The 22,653-nt window shown below is 33.0% G+C and overlaps 1 long non-coding RNA gene across 6 annotated transcripts in view; it reads left to right on the top strand.

The window, feature by feature from the left end:
* Positions 1 to 5: 5 nt before the first annotated feature.
* Positions 6 to 22,653, top strand: part of LOC141380294 (uncharacterized) — a 30,979-nt gene continuing 8,331 nt past the window's right edge. For 2 of the 6 annotated variants that reach the window (XR_015522173.1, XR_015522175.1), the window contains exons 1-5: positions 10 to 135; positions 4,579 to 4,666; positions 5,717 to 5,804; positions 13,526 to 13,785; positions 16,404 to 16,683. This is a non-coding gene — a long non-coding RNA (uncharacterized LOC141380294). Of the gene's footprint in view, positions 136 to 3,059; positions 3,234 to 4,569; positions 4,667 to 5,716; positions 5,805 to 13,525; positions 13,786 to 16,403; positions 16,684 to 17,374; positions 18,998 to 22,653 lie in introns of those variants that run through there. The other 4 variants (XR_015522177.1, XR_015522174.1, XR_015522176.1 and 1 more) reach the window with 4 other exon arrangements.

Below are 22,653 nucleotides of genomic sequence, written 5' to 3'. Positions count from 1 at the left end.
CCGTTGCTCGGTTACAGTCACGTTCAAAATGGAGAGAAGAGTAAAGAGACGTGGAGCGCAAAATAGAAAACAAAAAGAAAACAAACAATGCCTTAAAATGAAAACTGCCATGACAAATTGGATAATAAGGAATTGGTGAGCTTAACCCACACTATTATTACCATACTTTTAATCAACTTCTGTTTTTGGGAGCGACTGCCATATCATTAATTATTCATTATCGCCACTCAGTCACTGCATGCATGGGCTGGTTTTGTCCAGGCAGGAGGACAGTGACGCACGGCCACACCTAAATTGCTTCCGAAATCGCATATTTGCATCCTGTATAGTATTCAAAAAACACTATAATTCTATAGGCTAAAGCCATGATGAGCTGGTGTAAAGTAAACTTTATGGTAAAAGCTTTCGATAGTCGTAAATTTATGGACCGTCAGCTTCAAAAGACAACATTTTTATTCACTGCATTTAAATATTGATTACAGTTACTATAGTTATTTACTAAAGAGCAACAAATGAATTTAGTTTGATCCTCTGTTTTGTTTGATAACAGAGGTGCAAGTCTGACTTCAAGGGCCCTATCATACACCCGGCCCTGTGTGGCGCAAGGCGCGGTGCAATAATCTTTTGGTAGTTTCAGCTTGGCGCAAGAGTCGTTTTGAGGCGTTGTGCTACGCTGTTTAAATAGCAAATGCATTAGCGCTCATTTGTGCACCCATAGGCATTCTGGTCTAAAAAGGGAGGTGTTCTGAGGCGCACTGCTGGCACGTTGCTATTTTAAGAAACTATAATAGATTTTTCATTAGACCAAAACAAACCCGGTCTAAACTACGCCGCAGAGTTGCGCCTTGCTTACGCACTGCTTAATACGTACAAGAGAGCAATAGGCAAATATCTTTACATATGAAAAAATTTAAATATTAAGGATGTATATAGGATATAATAAGAATAGATATAGGATATAAATATAAAGGATTAAAATATTAAAAAACGTATTATTTTCTAGCCTACATAAATATGAAAAATCACTGCTTTTATGTCTTCTTCATCTCGGGAGGCTTTTTCAGTTCATTCATAACAATTTGCTTGTGTATAATGTTATTATTATTATTAGCAGTATTATTTATTATATGTATATTTATATTTGTTTTATCAAAAACAAGCTTAGTTTTGCCCACCTATCAGGTTTTAGACCATATGGGGCACAGCATGTGTTTTAGGATATAACTCAGGTTTTTGAGCACATTTTGTTGTTATTCATTTATTCGTTTGCTGGAAATTAGAACTGAATTTAGAAATAGTTTTGAAACGAATATTTGCGCTTAACAAACAAAATTATTTATTTATGGACTAATTGATGTCTGTGCGAAAAGGTTTCCCTATCCAAGAGCGAATGTGAAAGTAGTTCCATTATCTCTCATTCTCAGTAGATGCTCTGTTTAACAGTTTTCTGTTAAAAAAAACTGTTAACTGTTTGCTATTGAAATGCTCATTTTTCCCACTTAGACTTACTTTGCGTCCTGTAAATAGCGAATGCGCTCTTGGCGCGACTCAGCTGGCCCTTAAAGGGAATGGGAGATGAGACTCAAATTGGTTTATTCTCAAAACACACCTATAACTCATTAAGAAAATAAAACTCAACCCTTTTTGACCATGTGCCATGGCGCAAAGCAGGTTTTTCCGTCCTTATATTAGCAAAAACGCGTTCTGACACGCCCTGAAAGCGTTTGCGCCCTGCGTTTTGCGCTCTGCGCATGGACCGTAAAATAGAGCCCTAAGAATCAATTATAATGATTCTTAACCCTGTTAAAACTGACACTAACAAATAGTCAGAATATTCACATTTTTTGGAACTTTAATGTTTATTAATTCTATCAAGATCCATTTTTATACCATGTTTTTTATAAATTAATTATGTATCATATTGATACATCAGGCCTTTTGGTAACTTTTTCTGCTCAAAACTAGTTCAATTAAGTTCCCAAAAAGTTTGCCTGTAACATTTTGATCAAATAAAACATTTCAGGCAGTTTGTCTCTGTTTTTTAACTAAACATTGTACAGTCTTTTTTATTTCACTTTGTAAAAGGTGTGATAGCAGTTTCAGTCAATTGTTCATGCGAAGACAGACCTTACACCTCTCACATGCATGTGAGAAGTCATTGCATTTTTAATTTCTTTTGCCCTTTAGGACTCCCATATCTATCATTTTGTTTTGACAAATGTACAAAAAGAACCAAAACAAGGTGCTATAATCATATGGTGAGAAAAATGGAATTAAGAAGAAATTTGGGTTGGGATGAGATGTAATTTTTTGTGACTTAACATGCTTAATGTAATTACACTTTTACTACTTCATACTATTTCAGTTGCGTTCAGAATCATTTATGAACAAATACAGTTTTTACAGATTAAATCCACTAATTTATTTTAATATTTGCATAATAAAAATAATATTCACTATATAGGTCAATTGCTTTTTAGCTTATCATAGCAAATGCTAGCAATTAAATAGCACTATTAGCCTAAAGTTGCACACGATCTAAACTTAATTGAACTCAGAGTTGCAAATCTGGCCTAAATAATATTTCAATTCGTAATGAATCTGTTTAGCTGTAATTTTGATTGTATTGCAGCTAAAGTATTTTGGATAGTATAGACATTAGGCATATAGATGTTTTAGATGTTTAAGAACATTGATATTACATCTTGTCAATGTCTTTATATTATAGATAAATTAAAAGCATAATAATCATGTTTTCTTTTAGCAAATCAACATTTTTATTTTGCTTTACAACAAATGTGGTTAAACGTTGCAAAACCAAGGTTAATTTGTGGCCGCCATAGTTTTCTGGTTTTATTTCTAATAAAACTTCATAATGTAAATTTTTATAAGGGCAATATATTCATTTGTACATTTGATTTGTTGTATTTGGCTAATGTGTTCTGTTCTGGCTATCAAACATTTAGTTTTAAAGCATAAAAACCACAATCACATAACACCCTATTTCAAGCCTGATAGCGACATGTGGAATAAATTACCATCTTGTTTGGTCTCTCCAGCCTGAACATGGGTTGTAAACTGGTGCTGGCTTTAATTATTTGTATAAACGGGTTCCTCTTCAAGTAGTGCCAGAGTCAATAGATTTGATGCATAACCTTGTGCCCAGCGCAGAAGAATTCATGGGATCACTGACACCTCGCAGCCCTGCCTGAGACTGTTTGCTGGACAGCCTGGTGGGTAAATCTCAGTTATATTGGACTCAGACACGGGTCAATGAAAGGCTTCAATGCTGATTTATGACAAATACCAGTTATAATAACACAGGAAGATCTTTCTCAGCATTCAGCAAAGGCTGCCAGCCACACAAATATCAAGCAATTCTCAGCAAATGACTTGAAATGTTAAGTTCTTTGTATTATGTATTATTATTTAATTAACTAACCAAATGACTTTTTTATGAGAAATTCCAGCATTATGGATGTGACATTTGCAAAAACACAGAACTTAAATTTGTTGATATGTTAACATTATATTGGATCATCTGCTTATATTTTCCAAAACAACTAACCACAGAGCTATGGGATCAGAAAAATATCAATCTGTAAAAAATTTTAAGACTTTAAAAAAAAAAAAATAAACATGCATTATGGATACGACCAAAAAAGTCTGCGAGTTTACAGTATAAGACATCCTTTATTGAAATTATGTGAATTAAACTGCACAACCCACAAGAAACATTGCTAATCAAAAGGATAAGAGGATAAGAGTTGGATCTCTATTGAACAATATGATTGATTTTATTTTATTTCACACGTTTGCATTTATGAGGGAAAAGCTCCGCTATGGATGTGACATCTGTCCATTATGCATGTGATAGATGTGAAATTGGCACTTGTTAGACTTTGCTAATTCAAATATAATACCTTGAAATCATTTACAGAAACATTTTTGATTATTTTTTAAGTACTGTAAAATATTTGCTTAAATGTAGAAATGGTTTTACTATTTTGGTTGAAGCGTAGTTTTTTTCATGGCAAGGTTGAGATTTGCATAGAATTTCTCTAATTTTCTCAGTAATATTTTGTACCTGCAATTTAATTGAAAAAAGGTAAGAACTGTGAGATATAAACTCAGAAATATGACTTTTTCGTAGTTCTCTCTTGTTATTCTAATAAATTTTTATTAGCTTTTTTTGACTTTTCAAACTAAATCTAAAATCGAATGTTCCCAAATTTATAAAGGCTAAATTCAGATTTTTCCCCTTTGTGATACTTGAATTGTTAGATATGAACTTCATTCATTCATTCATTCATTCATTTTCTTGTCGGCTTAGTCCCTTTTTTAATCTGGGGTCGCCAAAGCAGAATGAACCGCCAACTTATCCAGCAAGTTTTTACGCAGCTGATGCCCTTCCAGCCGCAACCCATTTCTAGGAATAGATAGATATGAAGTTATAAAGAAAAAATTTGCGAAACTTTGTGTGAGCAGTAAATGCTGACCTGTAAACAGATTCATCTTATCACCACTTTGATAAAATTGTGAAATCTGCATGTACAAATCTTTTGTCTCCTCTCAAAGTTTGATTGTGTAGATGTTTTGCTGGAATTACTGAAGTCCTCCCATGAAAATTTGGCCATCAACAGAAAATGTTACCACACATCAAGAGGTGAGTAATCAGAAAATTTCAATACGCATTTTTTACACAAATATAGAACTGTTCAACTAAAATTATTAGGTTTAGCTGTAATGTAAACTGGCTGATATTCTAATTAAAGAACAAAAAACACAACATGCAGTATTTTTACATGCATTTGGGGAAAGATACAGTACATTTCAGAGTAGTACATTACAATATTGAGTTACTCTCTTTCAGTAAAGGTAATCTCTTTCAGTACTTGTTTTTTCTTTCTTTTTTAATAGAGGAGCTTTGTATAACCTACACTTTCATTTACCTTGTAAAAATTGTACACATTTACTAATAACAATAAATATTTTAGGATAATGTTATCTGAGAACTTCCTGACCCCAAAGCTATACATGCTGTATATGCAGATTATTAAAAGTTTAAAGCAATGTGTTTGCGACTTTTGTACTGATTGTCTAAAGTAAAATTACTGTCTATTGAGACAATAACCCCATTTTTCCTTTCTTCGATGCATTCAAAATAATGAACACATTCTCTCATTGACTGTGTGATTCATTGTGAGCACTTTAATTTTAATTCAGCAATTAATTTTTTAAAAATTGAATTTATTAAACTAAAAAGTAGCTAGTGTTACTTATTTCTAAAAAGTACCTCAAATTATATTACTTAGTTTTTAAAACTAATGCGTTGCTTACACAAGTAATATTATTACGTAACTTGTGTTACTTGTAATGCATTACACGTATTTAGTATTAATTTAATCACTGTGACAGTACAAAGTGTTTACTTAAAGGAAACATAAACTTATTTAACTAAAGAATTATTATTTATAGAATTATAGAATTGTTATTTAACTGCAAGAATTTAGAATATTGTGTCAAATAAATGAATAATAAATGGAAACGAGTTAAAAAAGGATCAATTCTTGTGTAAAGAAATACCAAATAAGTGTGTATATATGTGCATGTTATGAGACTGACCCATTTATGATACAATAAGAGTCTCTTATCTGTGTCTTACAAGCACTTATGAATTAGTTACACTAAAAATATCTATTCTCTGTGTCCGCAGCTGGAAATGGCCTTTCTGAAACATGGAAAACAAATCGCATCCAAAAAAAGTCATACCTGCACGCATGAAATACAGACTTCTGTTCTCTGTAAGTAGCATGTAATATACATCAGGACAGTTTTACATGGACCACGACCCATTAAACAGACTAATAGGGGCTTTGTGACCCCCCTCGACCCCTACATACATATAGCGGATGTTTATAAATGCATAATAAACACACACATTTTTGAGCGCATTCACAGACATATGCATACAGATGCATGACAGAAGTATATACATAAAAATAGATGTTTATTTAAGTACTAAAACACAAGATATAGTGTAATAATGGTGCATCTATAGAAGTGTGATATAGTCTTTCATAAATGTTATGTGTGGCAGTCTTATCTATAGCATCAGTTCATGTTCATTCATCTGAGAAATACAGCTTCAGAACCAGCATTGAAATCAAACACACACAGTTCTCACACTCAGACTTCATCAAGCAGAAATGTAAATCAAATTCTTTTCTTCACAAAGATGCTTTTGTGTTTTTCATCTGCCTCATTTTTGTGTTAAATTACGATAATAATTATATGTTCTAGAGTCAAACTTTAACCCAGAATCTTTAGAATTGTTTAAGATTTTTAAAGTCTTTTTATGTGTGTGTGGTTTTTTTTTTGTAAATACAGCTTTGGGGAACACATTTGTTGCATTATTTGTCTCAAAATAAAACTAAGTTTTAGTGTTATTTATTATATCCCATCACCCCTGAGTTTTACTATTTTCTCAATTCTGAGAAATTTGTGAAATGTAAAATAGTGTTTGGAGATAGAAAATTTGAGTTCTGAAGGGAAAAACTTGGAAGAGCAAGATTTATTATATTTAAAAGTATGAGGAAAAAATTAGGAGAAAAAAAAGAATTAAGGTGTAAATTTGGGAAATAAAATCACAAACGAGTCTGAATAATAATACGATTTAGAATTTAAAGTTCTCAGAAAAAAAACATCAGATTTCTGCAAAATTTAGAATTCTGCAAAAAAATCTTACATTTCCTCAATTGCAAATTTAATTACATCGAAAAATATCCTAATTTCAGGATTTAAATTTAGAATTCTTTGAAAAAAACTGCAACTTGTACATTTTAAATTCTACGGAAAAAGTCAGAATAACAAAACATGAACTTTGAGGGACAATCATAAAAATATATATTGTAGAATATATAATAAGATAAATATGTAAACTCAAAATACTGAGAAATTATGATATAAAATGCTTCAATAACTAAATTATAGCAGAAATCTACGTAATAAGTAAAAGTTCAAAGTAAAAGTAAAAAATAATAGTTGAACTCAAAGTAAACAACTAGTTTAAAAGATAAAAATTATCCAAAGTTAACTAAAGTAAACAGTGATTTTATTCATTGCTACACTACATACTTCCATCAACAAAGGAACAAAAACAACCACTTTCCCCCCATTCTTTAAAAAGTTTTATATAGCACATTTCCCACCATACTGTATGTGGTGCTAGTGAGTCGTTAAAAGTTGAACTGAGCTTTATCCAGACGCTCAGCATGACGTGTATTTGGCTGGACGTCTCTAACCCTGCTGGGCCACAGTAAACCGGCCCGCCCATTTCTGCTTACAGTTTGGCAAGTGACCCATGCTCACAATGTGGGAACTGATTGAGAATTCACTGAGTAGGAGAGTCAGAGACAGAGTCAAATGACAGTGAATGAAAGCAGCAGCAGACAGGGTCAACCTTTCAAATAAAGACGTCCAGGTTAACAACAGCTGAAATAATCATGTGCTGGATAAAGATGGAGTGCTGGGAAATCATTGACAAATGTTGAGGTGGCAGGGGGCTAATTAATCTTAATTTGGTTCTGCAATGTTATGCTTTTGTTTTGTGGTTGCAGCAGAATTTTGCTGCTGATGATTTGCATAAAAATGATCCTGGCTTTATTTGGGTAAAATTTGTTCAAGAAGTAAATATCACTTATGAATCATTCTATCACCTAATCTAAAATTATATACAACAAATAAATAATTTACAGTAAACTGAATCCTATATTAATGTAAATAACACAAACTGCTTAAAATTTATAGTGAACATTTGATCATTACCTTATTGTTAAACTTTTAAAACCACTAACAGAGTGGGCAAAAACAGAATTGACAATAACAGTGTTGGTGATAACAGAGTTGATAAAAACAGATTTAAAGATAACAATTCACAATAACAGAGTTGACAGTAACAGAGTTGACAAAAATAGCTGACAATACCAGTGTTGGCAATAACAGAGTCGACGATAACAGTTGACAATTACTGTTGGCGATAACAGAGTTGACGATAACAGTTGACAATAACAGAGTTGACGATAACAAAGATGATAAAAACAGTTGACAATAACAGAGTTTATAAAAACAGAGTTGATGATAACAGTTGACAATAACAGAGTTAACGATAACAAAGATGATAAAAACAGTTGACAATAACAGAGTTGATGAAAAGAGTTGATGATAGCAGTTGACAATAACAGAGTTGACGATAACAAAGATGATAAAAACAGTTGACAATAACAGAGTTGATGATAACAGTTCACGATAACAGAATTGATAAAAACAGAGTTGATGATAACAGTTCACGATAACAGAGTTGATAAAAACAGAGTTGATGATAACAGTTTATGATAACAGAGTTGATGAAAACAGGGTTGATGATAACAGTTCACGACAACAGGGTTGACAAAAATAGCTGACAATAACAGTGTTGGCAATAACAGAGTCAACAATAACAGTTGACAATAACAGAGCTGATAAAAACAGAGTTGATGATAACAGTTCACAATAAAAGAGTTGAGAGTAACAGAGTTGACAAAAATAGTTGACAATAACAGAGTTGACATAAACAGTTGACTTTAACCTAGTTGATGATAACAGTTGACGATAATAGTTGACAATAACAGAATTAACAAAAATGGTCAACTATAACAGTGTTGTCATTAATAGTGTTGACGATTACATAGATGGTGAAACAGAGTTGACGATAACAGATTTGACAAAAATGGCCTATAGCACTTATTCATTGTTGCTCTTATAGTTGTATAAATTGCATCCTTGTCCTCATTTGTAAGTCGCTTTGGATAAAAGCGTCTGCTAAATGACTAAATGTAAATGTAAAGGGTAGATAATAACAAGGATGGCGAAACAGAGTTTATAAAAACAGTTGATGATAAAAGAGTTGACAAAAATGGTAGACTATAACACAATTGACAATAACAGAGTTGACAACAACAAAGTTGACAAAAACAGTTGACTATAACAGAGTTGACAATAACAATGTTGAAAAAAAAGGTCAATGATAACAGAGTTGGCTATAACGAAGTTGACAAAAACAGTTGACGATAACAGAGTTGATAATAGCAGAGTTGACAATAACTGTTGACAAAAACAGTCAACGAGAACAGAATTAACAATAACAGAGTTGACGATAACAGAGTTGACAGAAACCGTTAACAATAACAGAGTTAACAATAGCAGAGTTGACAAAAACAGTTAATTTCTTTAGAACATACGGTAAACAACTGCAATTTCTTGCATGACACTTCACTCTTTTTTCAATTTATTTCTCATAAGTTATGTAACATCTAGGGGTCTATTTTGATAATCTATGCGCAAAGTCCAGGGCGCAAAAGCATTAAGGGTATGTCAGAATCCACTTTTACTATTTTAAGGACGGAAAAAATTTGCTTTGCATCCCTGCGCATGGTCTAACAGGGTCACTTTCACTCTCTTTCATGGATAGGTAAATGTGTTGTACAAACAGACATCCATTAGCCTACATAATTAATTTTGTTTTTTAAGCTCAAAGATTTGTTTCAAAACTATTTCTAAATTCAGTTCTAATTTCCAGCAAACAAATAATGAACAATAATAGTTATATTCAAATGCTGTGCCCCATACGGTCCAAAACCTGACAGGTGGACAAATCTAAGCTTGTTTTTAAAAAAACAAATATAAATATGCAATAAAATACTACTATTATTGTCATGAATAAGCTAAATAAAAAAACTTGAGATGAAGAGGGCATGGAGGTGGTGGTTTTTATATTTATGTAGAAAGTAATAATTTTTGTAATATTTAAATCATTTAATTATTTTTCATTTGTAAAGATATTTGTGTATTGCTATACGTCCTGTGTTTAATAAGCAATGTTTAAGCGAGGCGCACAGCTAACGCAATCTGCGCTCTGGTCTATTGTGCAGTCTATTTAAATTCCTCAAACCACGCCTCCTGTTTTAGACCAGAACTCCTATTGTCGCACATATGAGCGCAAATGCATTTTGCTATTTAAACAGCCTCGTGCAAAACGTCAAAATGACTCTTGTGTCGAGCTAACACTAGCAAACAACAATCGTGTCGCGTCTTGCGCCGGGTGTTTGATAGGGCCCTTAATGTTAATTAATGTTTATTGCATTATTACTATAATTGTATATGTGTTACAATGGTTACCAGCTGTGTGAATGACACCGAGCTTGTCAATATATTTCTCTGCTTGTGGTAAGTGTTGTCTGCGATAAGCATTGGTTCATCATGTGGCTTTTTTTTTATCCTCATGCTTTTTGATTATCAGTACTTCAAAATATTGGTGTATGAATATTTATGAAATTAGATGATTTACCCTAAAATTTTAATTTTTTTTTTACATTGCTACTATATACATAACAGTAAAACTCCAACAACAACTAGTTTTTCCCCATATTTCTTTTCTAGTGTAGGCTTCCACACAGAAGAGCAACTTTTTACTAAATGACTAACTAAATAAATAAATAAATAACAACAGACCTTGTAATAACCTTTTATACACATTTTGTCTGATCTAAGCCACAATAGATGTGAAGTAAAACTAACCTAAAGCGCAGCTGAATCCTGCGGCAGCTGAAGGAGCCTCACGTCAGGCCTGTGTGTGGCCGACTTTGATTATTTGATTGTTTGTATGAAGTGAAGTGAAGCGTCGACTATCGGCACATTTGCAATTGTGTTCGCTGAGCTGCGGCACCTTCACAAAAGATCAAAACAGGAGACCACAGAAGAAACACGCAGAGGCAGAGAGGCAGACATGCTGAATAAAGTATGAGTGGATGTGTGAATATAAACAGACATAAATATAAATCTGCCTTTAATACACAGTAGCACATTTTCTGAAGAACAAATCACACCATGTTGAAATTGCATTGCTGAGAGAAAAAAAAATCCTGTTCTCTTATTAAATTGCTACTATTAGTTTTTTACTTTTTTCAAAGTACTGTTTATATACAAGGCGACAGCGCTAACCACTGGCCTGGCATATGTACACTAAAAAAGCCGGTTGCTGGTTGTTCAAACTAATTTAAAATGGGGACAACTTTATGGAGACAATAATTGTTTTATGTTCAATTGACTTAAATTTGTAGAATCTAATGAGTTAATTAAATTCCTTCGAGTTGTCCCAACACAAATCAATTGTGTGGAGCCCAGCATTTTATGTATGTCCAATACCCCAGGTTGTCACAGGGGCATGAATGAAATATTCATGAGTGAAAATGAAACTTACGAACTGCAGTTAAAGTTTAAAAAATAAAGATGAAACATCCAAAATTACTCAAAACTCTGCAGGAAACGTGAATAGTGTGGTGACACAACATTCAAAAAGCACTTCAAGTAAACTCTTTAATTTTATCATTTAGATTAAGGCAAATAACTATTACTGATGTCCACGTAAATGTAGTATGTTTCTTCAAGTAACTTTAAAGATCGAGAAGGGCATCCACTGTTTTGTCAGAGGGCTCACCATTTTTTACTTTCATTTCTTAATTTTGTTGTGCGTATTCTCTTAATGAGTTATGGGTGTGTTTTGAGTATAACTTTAATTAGTCTCATCTCTCATTCTCATCTCTCATTAATATTTACATGACAGATTTTGTAAGTTGAAAAACTAAATGAAAAAACTAGCAAAAAAAGTTAAACAGACCATCTGTGTGAGGATAAAGACAGAGTCTTCTCCATTCAGCCTATCAATTTACTTTTACTCTTTACTTTACTCCTTTACTTTTGTAGAGTAAGAAACAGTGGAAACTCACTCGACTGAAGACATTCATTAGCCTACACATTTTATTTCAACTGTTAAGCACAAAGATTTGTTTAAAACTATTTCTAAATTCAGTTCAAATCTCCAGTAAATGAATAAATGAACAATAATAATGAAGTGTGATCAAAAAACTGAGCTATATCCAAACACACGTCCTATTCTTATGCCCTATATGGTGATGCATACGTCTCCAAAATCCCACAGGTGGACAAATCTGAACTTTTTATTAAAACAAATATGAATTTGCAAATAATAAATAATACAGCTAATAATTATATTGTACAAATGCAAATTGTCATGACTAAACTTGTGAATTTTTTAAAAATTCAAGGGAAAAACATTTAAGTTTTTTTACTATGTTGTCATGTACACTGTAATAATTTATATTGGGAGTTTACTTTAAAAAGTGAGTAAACCTATTATTTTTAAAGTGTTAAGTCGACTTTACTTTAAAATATTGAGTGAACACATTGCCTTAATAATAATTATGCTCAGGTAATTTACTTAATGTTAAGTTAATACAACTCAGCAGTTTCAAGTTATAATGGGTTTACTCCTTTTTTGGTGTTAAGTCAATTTGTTATTTTAAGTAAACGGGTTTACTCACTTTTTTAAATCACTTTTTTTACCGAATAAACAGTCTAAATTGAGTGGTGTGTAAAAAAGGTGTCTCTAATTTGGCACTAGAGCTGAACAATACCTTTTAACATTGATATAGTATTGTGTGTTTCCACAATAGTTACATCACAGGACAAGACAATTTATGAAAGAATAAAATATAAAGATATTCATTTTTTTAGATATTATTGCCTCAAATTAGGGACGTCATCGGTGGCACAATTGCCTCACAGCAAGAAGGTTGCTGGTTTGAGCCACAGCTGGGTCATTTGGCATTTCTGTGTAGAGTTTGCATGTTCTCGTGTTTGCATGGGTTTCCTCCAGGTGCTCCGGTTTGCCCCACAATCCAAAGACATGAACTAGGTGAATTAAATAAGCCAAATTGTCCGTAGTGTATGTTTGTGAATGAGTGTGTATGGGTGTTTCCCAGTGTTGGGTTGTGGCGCTTTGTAAAACATGCTGGGTAAGGTTCATTTTGCTATGGCGACCCCAGATTAATAAAGGGACTAAGCTAAAAAGAAAATGAATGAATGAATGAATGTATCAAATTATTTATGACCATGTTATTTTTTTTACGTTTGACTGTTTAATTTGAATATTCAAATACTTTTAGCCTCCCCAGGAAACCATAAAGCAACTTTATTTTTGCTCTGTCATATTTATATAAGCTTGTAATTTGTTAGATTTTCTGCAGATGCACAGCATAGAAAAAGACTTGATTATCCCAGTCGATTTAAATCATCTAGTGAAGTTATATTCATATCGTAATATAAATCGCAGCAAAACAAGATTTTTCCAATATCCTGCAGCCCTATTTGGCTCAAATCCAAATATATGTGTGCATATTTTCATGCTTGACATTGATATCAATTACATGATTGAATTTAGTTTTTGGTATGTGTCTGTGATGGTGTTTATAAAGTCCTGTGGGTTTGTAAGTGGCTATGAGGTATGATTTGCCGTTAGCATGAGTGTTTAAAGAGTGTTTTGCTCTGTATGTACGTTATATGTGAGACTGAATTGTGTATTGCAGATTAATCTCTGTCTCTTCTGTCTCCGCTTCTCCGTGTTTTACAGATCCGGGATGGGGGAGCCTGACAGCCCACACAAACAGGCCAGGCGGGACATCCCGGCACTTCTTTAGCGATGGCAAGTCCTGTCTGAGCCTTTTACTTGTGTAAACACAGATTTTGGCAATGTGATGAACATCAGTGGAGGAGAAAGTATGAATGAATGAGAGAGAAGAGGAAGGGGAAGAGAGAATGTTATCATAAGTGTCCATTTCAGTCAGATGAAAACAACTGATCACAAGCTGCCCAGAAGACACAAAGAACCAGGTCATTTTTCCTCTATGTATTTGTTTTGTACAGATTTTTATATGTAGTGCATGAACAAAATAAAAACAAATAATAAAAATGTAAAAAAAATATATTATTATTTTATTATATTTATTTTTAAAAATGCAATTTAGACTATTTCAATGTGGTCATGTCATTGGCCTATGAACATTTCCTGCGTGTTATCAAACTATTTTATAACTAACAAGAGGCAAATCCATCATAACTTAATGTTAACACAGCTTTCAGAACATCATGTATCAATATGTGGCTCTTTTTAAACTCTCGGAAGCTATAGAAATTAAAAATGTAAAACATGAATACGTTGGGGCCATTGTTTTTATTAACATGCCTTAAAATGGTCTATATCATAAAATCGAGGATAACAGGTATAATATATATAAAATTATGCATATTTTAATAATTCAGTATTTTATAAATTTTACATTCAAGATATATAAAATTACAAGTGTTATATAGATCATTTAGTAAAATAAATATTTGATATTTTAATGCTTTTAAATCATATCTATAAATGAAATAGGTAACTATAATGTATAATTCTAGAATTTAACTATAAATTCATAATTATAAATAATGCTACAATATACTTAATGCTACAATATTATATATATATATACACATGTAACATAATGCTAAATTTTTTTCGACAACAGTGTATTATAAAATAAATTATAAATATGTTAAATATGAACATGTTAAAATATTAATGCAAATATAAATGTATTCATACATTCGTTCATTTTCCTTTCGGCTTAGTCCCTTTATTAATTGGGTCGCCACTGCGGAATGAACTGCCAACTTATCCAGCATATGTTTTACGCAGCGGATGCCCTTCTAGCTGCAACCCGTCTCTGGGAAACATTCATACACACTCATTTACACACATAGACTACGGACAATTTAGCCTACCCAATTAACCTGTACCACATGTCTTTGGACTGTGGGAGAATCCGGAGCACCCGGAGGAAACCCACGCAAACGCAGGGAGAACATGCAAACTCCACACAGAAACGGCAACTGACCCAGCCGAGGCTCAAACCAGCAACCTTTATGCTGTGAGGGGACAACACTACCATTATACCACTACCATTATACATTATACACCACCATACATTATAGGTGGGCATAGATTAATTTTTTCTGATCTAGATTAATCTCACTGTAATCTTGGAATGGCTCATTTGAATTCTGCAGAAGGCATTCAGAATATGTGTGCTACCCAGATAATGACTAAAAGAGAACGGGTTTTTCAAGCCACATGGTGCATTAGACCAGGGGCTCATCTCCTGCTTTCAAAATGCATCACAAACTGCTTGAGAAACTGTTCTACTATGATAATGAAAATAAATTATATTTAATAAGATGTACTTGGGTTTACTGTTTATTAAAAATATATATAAGTTTTGAAAATTAGAATATTAAAATACATATTTATTATAAAGATAAGATTGTATTATAAATATTTTTATTGCAGTTTATTTATAAAAAATAGTGCCTATTTTAAATCTTTATAATTTTGGAGATTCAGCGTGTCGGGCCCATCAGCCTGCAATACTGAGCAGAGCAAAGACAGTTGTGCCACAAGATGGTGACAAAGACTGCATAATAAGTCCTTATTAAGTCCTAATAACAGAGAAAAAAAATCTGTGTTTTCATTTTGTATTGCCAACTACAGCTGATCACATCATTATAAAACAGGTAAGAGACAGTCTACGTTAATCTCTCTCTCTTTTTTATGTTTTATTGCTGTATTTATACCATAGCAATCTGGTAGTGTTTGCTTTTTCAGGGTTTATCATTGTGATCTCCCGACAACAAAGAAATTGTGGGAAATCTCTAAAAGCATTTTATGCCATTCAGTTTTATAATCCTAAAAAGAGAACAAAGTCAGCTGTTTTGTCATCACTTTAGTCATTATGCTACACAATCATTCAAATACTAGTTTTGAAGTGACATGTTTTTAAGCAAAAGTTTCTGCTGTTCTGGCATCAGCTGTTTCTTGTGCAAAAAGAATTTTTAACTCTTCATGTTTGATTTTCTTTTTAATTTACACGATTATGCTGTTGAACTGTTAGCAGAACTCGTAGCAGTTCGATATGGCTGTTTATTGTCACTGGTGGGACACTAACAATGCACACCTCTACTACTACTGCTACTATGTGTTATTGCTCATATATAGAGAGCAAAAATATTGAATATAAAATATTCTAAATAATATAGAAATATAATAATTAAAAAGATATTTATGATACAATCTTATTTTTATAATAAATATGTATTTTAATATTATAATTTTCATAACTTATAATTTTTTTTAAATGCCCTTTTTTGTTGTTACACACAGAATAAAAAAAACAACAACAGCAACATAAAAACAGCAAAGGATTTACACCAATGAAGAAAAAACAAAACAAAAGTCCACTGTTTGTAACGTCGAACATCTAGATATCCTTTAATTGAAACATGACATAACCCAACTGTCATCAACTTCAACGACCAAAGCAGATGAGCTCCTTCAGCACAGCTGTCTAAACGCTCACAACACATGCAGAGATTTAAGCTTCCAGATGATTGTGTGTTATGTTGTATTTCAGGCCAGTGAGTGTAGAATGAGGCTCATCCAGCACAGCTCCAGACGTGTGGACTGCATCAAACTCTACAGCATGTCAACACGGCCTCAGGAAAACTGCAGTAACTCACACTCGTCCCGCATTCATCTGAACGAGAGACTGACACGCGTGAGGATTCATGACGGGAGTGTGGATGTGGACAAAAGACATGCACCATCACAGACATTCCTCACGATAACACACATCTTCTCCATCACCTCCAGAGCGAAACGTGATTACACCTGCAGACACAGAGGAGGATAAGGTTTTTATCATTTACTCTACTACTTTTTGGATTACATTGTAATTGATCAAAAGACAACAGTAAGTCAGTCAGGATATTTATAATGTTACAAAAAAGCATAAATTAGTTAAATATTATAATGTGGAGGTTAAATTTATTACAATTAATGTCATATATTTGAACAACACTAAAATATTAAATGTATACAATTAGGAAGTTTAAAATATATATGTACAATTCAGTCTTATATTTAATCAGAATATTTTATTTTAAATGTAATTAACAGTAACTCAGTAAGGATATTTTAATGTGACAAAAAACATATTTTTATTTAAAATATGTTAATATTATATTACATAGTTAAATTAATTACAATTAATGTAATATATTTATAACATTTATATTTATTTATAAATATTAGATATTTATATATCAGACTTAATTGTTTATTTAAAATTAAAATTTTCAAAATAAAATTTTAATTTAAAAACTTCTTAAATTTATAATATCTATATATATATAAATATATATATATATATATATATATATATATATATATATATATATATATATATATATATATATATATATATGTATATATATAAATTTAAGAAGTTTTTAAATAAAATCTATAAAATCTCATATATATTTTAAATATAAATTTCAGTTATAATTAAGTAATTCAATTTTCATGATGTTCAACTTTCTGGAGCACCCGGAGGAAACCCACGCGAACACAGGGAGAACATGCACTCCACACAGAAACGCAACTGAGCCGAGGCTCGAACCAGCGACCTTCTTGCTGTGAGACACTACCTACTGGGGCACTGCATCGCCCTGAATAAAGATTTTTATCATCTTAAATAATATAATATAAAAGTAATTGGTAACACTTTATTTTGATGGTCCATTTGGGTATTAGTAGACTGTCTGCTTAATATCTGCTGATTTTGCTCCTTCAACAGACATTTAACTGACTATAAGAAAGTTTTGCAAGTACATGTCAACTTACTCTAAACCTAACCCCAACCTAACAGTCTACTTATAATATCATGAGAATTAGTAGGCATTTAGATGCAATGTAACTTAAGTTCAACAAACGCACCAATAATCAAATCAAAATAAAGTGTGACCAAAATGATATATAATAATCATTGGTCCCACTTAATATTATGTAATTACATTTAATATAATCATTTGATACATAAATGTTTTTACACTGAGTTTATATTTAAAGTATTATCTGCAATTTAAATTACATTCATAATTACACTGTTGACCCAACCTTTACACCTTAACTCTTAAACCAACCCATTCCTCCAAACCTGTCCATAACCCTACCCATGTCTCGCCTCATTAGCACCAGATGGGTTATCCTATACAATATGAACACAGTAAAAACCAGTTGAAAATGAATGAATTAATGTATGAATGATATAATTAGATAAAATTCAGATAGATAAAATGTTTCCTATTTAACCCAAGAATAGCATGCCTAGACAAAGTTGCTGCATGCTAATGAATGCTAAAACCTTCGGAAACTTTCAATACATCTGCAAATACTTGAACATTAGGTTCTAAGGGGCCCAATGGAGAGCTGGGTGCATGAGTCCAGCTGAAAATAAAAGTTAAGATCGCTCAAATTTTCAGCACTGTAATATACATCCATTACATGGTCATTAATCTTCAAGTCTGTCAGCTATTTTCTCTCACACTCTATGCTCTGCAGCTTTTATGAGAGAGTTTTTATTCCTGCGGTCTGTCCAATATGTTTTGCAGTCAGAGAAATACCAGCTCAGATCCATCAGGTGGGTCTGGCACTGCAAGAACAATGTCAGAACAATATGTTTCTGTAAAACGTCAGACTTCAGAGCATGTGCTGATACTACACAGCCAGCTCTCCTATCAGTGGCCTCGGCACTACTAAATGCATTCCTGTACTGAAGTTTATGCAAAGGAGCCGTTTTGCTACATTAAAAACAGGATGGTATCAGTCGATCTCTCCTGAAGCGGAAACATAATGCTGTTGAAAAAACACATGGAATGAAACGGAATTTATTGACTTAAAAGTACTCCAAAAAAAAAAAAAAAAGCAGACAAATGGGAAACAGAAAAATGAAAATGGGTCCAAAAAGAAAGTTTTATCAGTCTTGAGTTACTAATGGGGTGAAGGGAAGGTTGAAGTTTATACAGGCACATTTTGGAGTGGAAGGAATTTTCTTGCATTATTTATTATTTAACTTTTTCATAAATGAAATTGAAGTGATTGGTCATTCTGTATCCTCTGCAAAAGAAAAAAAAATCTGTTTATGTAGAATACACAAAATACAATACCATACCTTTTTCAATCTCAGCTGTTTATTTACACAACAACTGCATTTTGAGGGCCTGAAAATGCTAATGTTGGAAATTAGGTTTCAAAATTTATGTTTCTGAAAATGAAGCCATAATCTGTAAGCCAGGGCTTGGGAACCTTTATTCAGCAAAGAGCCGTTCCTGATATTTTTGGCAAATGCATTTTTTAAAGAGACATGTGACATGTATATTTAGGGGAGTGACGAGACGCTTACTCCATGAGACAACACAAGACACGAAATTGGGTTCACAAGAAACAGACGAGACGATTTTTACAGTATTTTTAAGAAATCTTAAATGATGAAATATCTAAATTAAAAAATTAATTTATTCAACTGAAACAAAATCACGAATTGCAAAACTATTTAGGTGCTTTTTAAAATCAACTTGTAATGAATGTTATTTTACATTTTAATGAATTCTATGCAGTAAAGGACACTGCTAAATATTTAGCTAATATACAAATGGAAAATATTGTTCATATAATTTTAAATAGTAACAAAATATTTGCTAATATATGAATGGAAAATAGATTTTTATTCAACTGAAGAAAAATCACAAAATGTAAAAATTCAGGTGCTTTTTTAAATAAATTTTAATGAATGTTATTTTACATTTACTGCGTCGCCTGTTACTTCAAATAATTAATTAAAGTATGCAGCAACGTTTTAATTTTAGGTAGTTTTAAAGAACAAAAATCGCATGGAAAAATTGGTGAATTATTCACCAATTCATAAATTTACCATCCTTTGCCTCCCAGGTGCCCCTGTCTAAACCTGCAGCTGTTTTGCAGTTTATGTAGGAGCTCCTCACTCCTGTTGGCTTTTAAAAAAGCTTGCCGAAAACCGTTTTCAAAAGGTCTCTTAACATTAGATTTTTTGCAAAAGGAAACGCGTTTTGTGCAAATCAGACAGAGCTGAGTACCAGAGCTTTCAAAAAAGCAAATGTTTCTGCTCACTCATTTTAACAACTTTCAATGTTTTTCAAAATATTTTTCTTTTTGCCATCACCACTCATGAAAGTTGTTTGAATTTATGTGCATAAGGTTAAAAAACTTGAGTTTTTGCTCTTTATTGGTGCTGTGATTCAAGTTCATTCACAGCGCCGCACGCACATTGTTTAAAACGTCACGTTTTATCATTTACTGAACCTTTATTCATTTTGCTGTAAAAGATACAATTGTAATTGTATTTTCAATAGGAAACTGATTTTTAGTGACAATTATATTTTTTTATATTTTATCTTTAAACTGTAAAATATTATTGAAGGAAGAATAAGCACCATGACACCAATTTTGTCATCTGTATGCATCTTGAATAACATCAAAAATGTAAAGGAAACTCATTGTCAAGTAAATTTACCACAAGGAAACCAAAAAGCTACTTTTACCAGTGTTAAATTGAAGGAAGCTCTGGAATTACAATCAGGCACATGTTGTAGTGCAGGGGTGTCCAAACTCGGTCCTGGAGGGCTGGTGTCCTGCATAGTTTAGCTCCAACTTCCATCAATACACCTGCCTGGAAATTTCAAGTATACCTAGAAGGAGCTTGATTAGCTGGTTCAGGTGTGTCTAATTGGGGTTGGAACTCTGCAGGACACCAGTTCTCCAGGACTGAGTTTGGGCACCCTTGTTGTAGTGGAAGCAATATCTTGTGCTTAAGGAAATCAAATTCTATGAACTTTTGAATAGAATTTCAGGAGCAAAACTCAATTCTAAGGTGTTGTGTGCCAAAAGTTTGTTATGTGGTTGCTAAGATCTTCTGATTTTTTGGTTGTTGCTAGGGTCTTCAGAGTGGTTGCTAGGGTGTTAACGTTCATGTTTTATCACCCGTCTAATTACTTAAAAATGAAACAGTACACTAGTCTGCATGGTTTGTGGTATCATTCATGTCCATAGTACAACCAGTTTGGGACAAATTGCATGCCAAAATTAATAAAAATCCCCATCGTATCAGCAATACAATACTAGCCTTCATAAACACTACTAATGAGGGGTGTAATATGCTGTATCTATTCACAGGTTTGATACAAAACACTGTTTCAGACTAGCATACCTTCATGAATGAACTCACTTTGGAGACGCTCCAGAACAGATGTAGGCTTGGAGTCTTTCCATCTTTGGTCTCTTTTGAGAAAATACAGAGCCGAATCTTTTGATTAGTGCAAATCCGAGTGATTCATCATGACATATTTACGCTGCAGTTGTGGAGACAAAGTTTTAAACACAAAAAGATGCAGGGTTTAATTTCCACGGCTATCAAGATGCTTCATAAAACATCTCGCCACCTTTTAGGGAATTTTACATTGGCCTTGAGTCAACTGACGCTCCTTTACAACTCACAAATCAACTATAAAACTGGCAGAAATCTTTATTCCGAAGGCTTAATTTTAGTATTTTCAGCAAACCGGACCATTATAGGTCCGCTAAATCTCTTTAAACTCTTAAGTGACTAAGATTAACCCACAGTTCAGATCTTACACATTACAGATGCAAAGTCTGATGGATGCACTTGTTTGAATGCATCTGTTTTATGGGAATTTGCTGAAGATGGCCACTTTTCCATGGGCATGTATTCATCAAGAAGGATATTCTTGCAAAACTGCACTGTGTTTCTCTGGGAAAGAGGCTCAGACACTCTGGGGAGAGATGGATGTGGGGAGGCACGAGGAGGCCCAAAAATAGGCTGACATAGGAAAAATGTGCCCTCTGATGAACAGTTTTCACAGGAGACAGAGGACCGCAAACTGTCAGAACATCTCCAGAACATTACTGCTAAGTTGAGACATTTGTTTTCTGAGGATAACTGCAAATCTAAGATTAACACGGATCTAACACTAAACTTAAAGGTGACCAGCATGGTCTATTAAAGGCATAGTTCTCCTGAAAATTTAAAATTTTCCACCATTTACTCATTCTCCACTTTTTCTTTATTCTGTTGAACAGAAAGGAAGGTACAGTATACTGAAGAATGTTGGGAAACCATTGTATTCCACATCATGTTTTGTACCAACTATGGATGTCGATGTTCAGGTTTAGTGAAAGTAGTCTTAAAAATAAGAAGTATCTATTGAGCAACAGTTCTGTGGCTGAAATTGTCTTAATGCCAGAAGAGAATGGCCAGACTGCAAGGTTCAGAAAACACTTGAGAACCTTGAAGACCACATTGGTGTCGCTGAGGCTACAATTCACAAGGACTCACCAGAAGCGAACAACAGAAGATTCAACATTAGCTTGCCAGGGATATGTACCAAGCAGGCGGATTAGATGAGTTACCAACTAGCCCGTTAAGGTTCAGTTTAGTTTGCACCAATTCTGAGTTTTAGGTTCCATAAAGGTAGCTCAGCTCAGCTCCATAATACCATGGTAACAAAGAGTGATTGAAGTCAAGTTGTCTTTATGTTACGTAAAACCCATGATTGGTGGAAACTACTAACATTTTACTGGCTAGTCAGCTAATCCAGGTTCACTGTACAGGCCCCTGGTCCGATGAGTTTTAGTTTCTGCTGAAGCATTCTGATGGTACAATTTGTCATGAACAAGATGAATCAACATACAGTAGGCTTATTTTGAAAACGTAGTCCTATATACGTGTCTGGAGACCCCAAATTATGTAGCTAGAAGTACTTATGGCTGCA

This window comes from Danio rerio, chromosome 22, assembly GCF_052040795.2.
Source record: "Danio rerio strain M-AB ecotype USA chromosome 22, GRCz13ab, whole genome shotgun sequence".
Classification (NCBI taxonomy): domain Eukaryota; kingdom Metazoa; phylum Chordata; class Actinopteri; order Cypriniformes; family Danionidae; genus Danio; species Danio rerio.
This window is presented reverse-complemented; position numbering and strand designations above follow the sequence as displayed.